This window comes from Mobula hypostoma, chromosome 9 (assembly GCF_963921235.1).
Source record: "Mobula hypostoma chromosome 9, sMobHyp1.1, whole genome shotgun sequence".
Classification (NCBI taxonomy): domain Eukaryota; kingdom Metazoa; phylum Chordata; class Chondrichthyes; order Myliobatiformes; family Myliobatidae; genus Mobula; species Mobula hypostoma.
The window spans coordinates 107,010,083-107,017,327 of record NC_086105.1 but is presented as its reverse complement, the minus strand read 5'-3'; positions in this window follow the sequence as shown (position 1 = coordinate 107,017,327).

Below are 7,245 nucleotides of genomic sequence, written 5' to 3'. Positions count from 1 at the left end.
CTGTCAACTTGAAACTAGTGAGATTAGATATGATCTATGCTACAGCCTTGCAGAGATCAAATCTTATCTTCACACTGAGAATTTTCTCTAAATATCAGTGTGATAATGCTAAATGGAACAGATTCAAACTTGATCCAGCAGCACAACATCAGGAATCCAAGCAGCAGCATGTAGCTTTAGTGGAACTGTTATACCACTGTCTCCAAGTAATAGCATGGCAGTTCACTCTACTACTATCACCATGACTGGTGACCAGCCTTATTCATTCAGAAGTGCATACAGATAGCAGCATCCAATGTAGCTAAAAGTGAGAATGCAGCTTTATGTATCTACAGTAAAGACTTCAAGAATGCTGAACACCAAAGACACCATGCAAAAAAAAAGTATCTTACAACAAGTATTGGGGATCAAAGCTATGCAATACCAATATTGACAACAATGAAAAAGGTAACATTTTTCTGAAACACCTTCAAAATCTTTACATCCTATTGAGGTTATCAACAGCATAGATCCCAGTATTTAGCCAATTTAATTTATATTATATCAAGACTTTACTGAACACATCAGACAGTATAAACATTAAGGGGTCTTCTAATGTCCTGGCTATGGTGCTTGTTAGTGCATATTCTGGAGTTAGGATATATAACAAATATAAATTTCACCAGCAACCAGTCTTTAGACATGAACATGGATTGTAGATTGAATTTAAAATGCAGCCTTGAACAGTAACCCTGAAACCAGATAACGCTGATTAACATTCATTTTGGGTGTCTGGAGGGTGGGTGCGAAGAAGGTGTGTGAAAGCTATACATAATTCAAAGGAAGCATTGTAGATACATTGTAACTATAGAATTATCCTGCTGTTACCTTTGATCTTTAGCATTTAAAAATGTCATGTAGTACTGGGTCAGAAGGCCTCTTCCTCCAAGAAAGTTTCAAAATGATGCCTGTTTCTCATTTTTTGTTGAAAAAAATCACTTCTGTATCCTCTAGCTTCAGTGTCTCTCCGATGACTTTGTTCACATTACAACATTTGGGGGTTCATCTGGGATACATTCATAGCACATTGTGTGACCAGCAAGCACAGCAGTCTGAGTGGGTGAGTATTTTTAAAATTAGTACTCACACTTGATTCTGTTCAGGTGACCACGGGATCACGAAGTATCACAAACATGGCGGAGAGCTGAACTAGTGGATATAAAAGTCATGTGGCGTGTGCAAGCATGTGTGTTTATGTAAGAAAGTAAACATTTCAATAGTTCCATTTAATATCAGAGAAATCTCTGCAATATACCTCATGAAATTGTTGTTCTTCGAAGACATCCATGGAAACAGAAGAGTGCCCCAAAGAATGAATTGCAGTAAAAATGTTGGAACCCCCCCCACAAAGCCCCCCCACTCCTCCCCTCCCATGCACAAGCAGCAGCAAAGCAACAATTCTCCCCCACCACCACCCACTCCCACAAAAAAAACATCAGCACCTTCCACTCTCAGACTTCCAGTGGGGTACAGGTATCGATTTTAACCCACGTTTTGACGGCAAACTCTGCCATTTTCATCAGAGATGGCAGAGATTGTCATTGAAATGTTAATTAAAATCGATACCTGTACCCAGCTGGAAGCCTGAGAAGAGTTTATTTGTCTACTACACCAGGAAAGCACTAAATCCTTTATTCCTATGTGCTCTGAATTCCTTAACATTCAGAAATCTATCAGTCCCTGTTTTTAAATGAACTCAGTGTTGGAATCTCCACAACCCTCTGAGTAAAGATTAATTAACTTCCCTGTGAGGAAATTTCTCATTTTTTCCAATGCTAACCAGTCTAATTATTTTGAGATTACAAATCTTGCTTCCAGGCTCCTCAAACACAGGAAATGAGGCCCAGCATCTAATCTGTAAGTCCTGTAAGAATTTTTCAAGCTTTAATGAGATCTCAACTTTGCAATTAGTTGTTTCCTTTGCACCTCATAGGAACGGCAATCAAACAATTCTTGACAAGTGCACTCCCTACAAATGCCTGCATCATGCATATTAATTCTGAACAAGAATTATTCAACCTAATATGACCAATGTATAAATGTGTAAGTATTACTTCCTCCCTCCTTTTATATTCATCTCCCAGTTGAGTTCCCACCTTCCTCTGAATTTTATACACAATAAATGCCATCCTTTCTTTTCCTTATCCCAACATTGTTGCTACAGAAATTGAATAGATCTTTTAAATTATGGTTTTCATCTCCCCTTTATGCAAAGGCACCATTACATTTATTGTATATTCCTAATGTCAAATGATTACTTGACTAGAATGTCTGTCACCTCACTTCCGTCTACCCCAACGTGGGCAGGAATTCATAAGAAATGTATACACAGGGCTACACCCTACAGACTCAACAGATGTTGTCCAATCTAAATTAAATAAATAGTGCAAAATATAATTTTTTTTTAAATAGTAAGGTCATGTCATGGGTTCAATGTCCATTCAGAAATTGGATGGCAGAGGAGAAGCTGTTCCTGAATCGTCGTGTGTGTGCCTTTAATTATGCGTAATGTTCCTTTTAGAAAAAGAAATAAACTTGAGTCTTTGCAACAGCAAGTTAAAAGCCATTCCGTCATCTCCATTCCTTGAATTCATTAATTGCTGCCTGCATTTTCTGAACTATGTAATCTATATTCCTGCTTCTCTTCTACACTGCACCATCGCCAGCAGATAAGGATTTAGAAATCTCCCAGCCAACATTTAAGAAAATATAATTCATCATAATATTAAAACGGAGTGGGATCCTGTGGAGTCCCATTCTGTATCCCATTCTCTTCTGAGAGAATGTTGTTCCCACCCTCTTATATCTTCCTATCACATGAACAATCTTGAATCCAATTAAGATTCTACTACCCATTTCCATCTTTTCCAGTGTAAGCAGCAATCCTTGTGTCCATAACGTATCATAAGCTTTCTCGACATCAAAGACAACTGCTACCACTGATCCTTCATTAACTTGAGCGTTACGATTATCAGATTCCAAACATAACACTGAGTCCATGGTCATACTCCCTTTACAAAATCCAGATGGGTATACAGCTAACTTTCCACAAAATAAGAAAGCCTTGCTATAACCATTCATTCCATTAACTTACATACATGTGAAGTTAGCAAAATAGGTCTCTCACTGGAAGGATCTGATTAACTCTCAATAGGTTCCACAATAGGGAAAGCAACCACTAGTTTCCAGGAAGCAGTAAGTTGCTCTTCAGCCCATATTGTATCTCAAAACCAACACAATTTCCAATCCCATAACTAACATCATCTTTCCCAGGTGATGTCTGACTAGCACTATAAATAACCCTTTTAAGTTCAGACAATGTAAATTCAACATCCAAGCAGGAACTGGAACATTTTTTTTCTCAGCAACTGTTTTCTCTATAAGACCTGTCTTCTTCACTTAAATTGACCAAATTATATAAACCAGCATATATTTTTGCTAATAATTTTGCATTTCAGAGTCAGTAACAGCAACATTCTCCCCACCATATAAAACCGGTAATGCATCATTTCCTAACTCCCGCCATTTTCTGTTTCTACCCCAAATTTCACCTGCATGGATCTCTACCCCAATGCTATCACAGTACATTCTCCAATACATTTTCTTTGCCCTTCTCACTACTTCTTTAACTACCGCTTGAGCTCTTTTATATTGTATGGAAGATGAAGAGCAGTAGCATTGTCTAACTTTCCTAAACACTTTATTCCACTCCTTCACAGCTCTTTTACATTCATCCGTCCACCAGGGATCAACTTTCTTCTTATTATCTCCCAACAGTCTGGGAATTGATTCCTTAGCTTTTGAGTTGAGTGCAGAACACAAGGTATTATTACTCAACTCCATATCCTCTAAAACCAAATGATCAGGAAACCTACTTCCACATAAATCATATTCTAACTTGTCTTCTTAAAATTCTACCTGAATGAGAATCTTTCCTCTGATATAGATTCATTCCCATTGTACAGGTAATGGGGAAATGATCACTCCCCACTGTTGTAGCATTAAACAATTTCCAGTTACATCCACTTGCTATATCCTCAGATACCAGCGTAAGATCTAGAGCAGAAACAGTGCTGTTAAATAGATTTACCTTTGTATTCCTATCATCATTCAAGCACTTTCCTTCCAAAAAATCTCCACTACTGTTCCCTTCACATCTGTGTCACTACAACCTCACATAGTGCTATGAGCATTAAATCCCCACAACATATATCCTACTTTTCCCATTTCCACTCACACTTCCTAATATATCAGATGTTGTACCTCCACAAGTGTTATAAAAATATTTGTATTTTACTATTTCCCCACATTTCAATCACAATTAACTCCATAACTTCAATCTCCAAAACTCAATGTGCCGTCCCATCTTTGACCAAGGTCTCCTCCATTGCTCATTATCCAATCGTGTATTACATCAACATAATCTTGCATCTTAAAACTTGGCAAGATTTCAAACAGGTTTCCTGTACAATCATAACATCCGGTCTATTTGGTAAATCTTCAATACATTTCTTAAACTCTTGACCATTAGCTAAAAGGCTTCTAGCATTCCATTGTAAGATTAGAAAAACCATTAACAGCCTCCTTTAAAGTCTGAACTTTATTTTCTCCTCCTTATAAGACATAATTAATAACTTCTAGTTAAGTATTTAATCTCTAGAAGTTTTTTTTAGCAGCTTCTAATATAATGTTAATTTTTTCTGTCCTACTTGTAGGTGGTGCTTTGCAATTTACCACATCAGGGAAGGGAAGGGAATTTACCAGGGAGGGGAAGATGGCGGCACGACGCAGCTCGCAGCGGCCACTCCGGTGGTGATGTCTGTTATTTGTCAAGTAGAGTACCATGCACAATCCTGATTTGATGGAGACGTACGTGAGAGCACGGAGGAACATCTGGTGAAACTTCTGAAATGCCTGCTTCACTGCTGCTGCTACTGTGTGGTCCAGAATCTCCGGAGGAGAAAGCCCCAAGTCTTTGGCTTTGCTCGTTGCTCGGCGGCCAGGTTGGGGTCGAAGCGCTCGGCAGAGGATGGTGTTCGGAGAGGCTGTGTCGGAGGGGCTGGTCGGAGGCTCGAAGTTTTTGGACAAACTCAGAGTCGGCTGTGGTCAGGTGCTTCCAATGGTGCTGCATCGGCAAGTTGGCGGCGCTTGGAGGTTCATGGCAGGGAGAGTTTCTCCCTTCTACCGTCTGCGTGAGATGATGAGACTATCGGGACTTTGAGACTTTTTTTTAACCGTGCCCATGGTCTGCTCTTTATCAAATTATGATATTGCTTTGCACTGTTGTAACTATATGTTATAATTATGTGGTTTTGTCAGTTTTAGTCTTGGTTTGTCCTGTGTTTTCTTGTGATATCATTCTGGAGGAACGTTGTATCATTTTTTAATGCATGCATTTCTAAATTACAATAAACGAGGACTGAGTGTTCTCATAATCTAATCTGCCATGAAGGTGACAAACTTTAGTTCATCAACAATCAATAGATCCTTTGTTATATAAGCATGCACCTTACACACTGTCTTTACACTATCTGTATTCTGGATTAATAAGTCCCATTGACACTGTCTCCTGTACATTCTGGACAGCCTCTACATATGATGTACACCTTTCCACCGGAACACACTACACGTCCACAGCTTTCTCGTACACAGGACATCCTGCATAAGCAGAGCTACTGTATGTTCTTCTTCACCGTTGCTACATGTTAGCCTAATGCCTTCTCCACAATTGCCATAATCATGTTCTTCACCACATCTACAATACCACTTTTTACCCTTACATACAGCTGCTACCATACACGGCCACACATCTGACACTGAAAACATCTCAGCACAAAGACTCAAACCATGTAACTCATATAGCCTAAATGAACCCTATACAGCAACCTTTTTTCATCAAATTTAATCAACACTGATAAGCTATCTGTTCTTACTCAACCACAAAACCCTTTTAAACATTTAGCATCCACAAGTTTTCCCCAACTAAATTATTTTTAAGCTTGATCCATGGTTACACAGACCCCTCAGATAATGGTAGAGGCCCAGGGCATAAAGAGGTTGGAAACCCCTGATCTAGAGATACACCAGAGATTACTCCCCAAAGCTACTGTCATTCAATATAATTCCTTAATGTTACTTCCTCCCACAGATTTTAACCCCAAAGCTTTCTCACATTGCTTGTTATCTTTACAAAATATTAAGAGTGCCTCATCTCTTAAAGGTTTTGCACCCACAACAGCTCCAAATTCTTTTTCAAATCCTTAATTAGTCTAACTGGATGTATATCAGAAACAGGACCACATTCAAAGCTCACAAAACCGTAAACTCTTCCTTCTTTCTTTTATTTAAATCCCATTTACTGCCTTCATCACTGGACGATAAGCCACTACAATCCTCAACTGGCCACTTAATTTTTCCGTGTCCCAGAAACCTGTAACTCACTTTCCTCCATACAACTCCTGTCACTCAATACACATCCCATTCACTCCTTCCATCTTCTCCATCACTTCCTGCCATCTCTACCCTTTTTCTGTCTGAGAGCAATTCCCAACAGGAGACTCAGTCCCTTGCTCCAACCCCAATCAACAGTTCAGTCAAACAACCAGCACTCTTGTCTTCTTCTCCTTCTTCTTCTGACTTTTAATGGTGGCTGGAAGTCCAACTTAAAGGTGCATTACCACCAGCAACTGGAGTATGGTGTAGATAATTGGGAAATAAAACATTTACTCATTCTTTATTGAATGAAAACTAATTTACCCCAAAAAGCCCTGTAGTAAAGTAAAGGCATCCGTTAGTCTTGCGAGACCATGGATCTGCCCCTGGAAAGTCTTCACTCTCCAGGGTGCAGGCCTGGGCAAGGTTGTATGGAAGACCAGCAGTTGCCCATGCTGCAAGTCTCCCCTCTCCACGACACCAATGTTGTCCAAGGGAAGGGCATTAGGACCCATACAGCTTGGCACCAGTGTCATCGCAGAGCAATGTGTGGTTAAGTGCCTTGCTCAGGGACGTGTTCCCTTGGCTGGGGCTCGAACTCACGACCTTCAGGTGGCTAGTCCAATGCCTTAACCACTTGGCCACGTGCCCACACAAAAAGCCCTACAGATTGTAAATAATGAAAGACAATACTGTGAATTAAAATCACTTCCATAACTTAGTGAAGCTTTTAAATGAAAACTATCAACCCCCAAAGATAGTAGTGAAATCTGC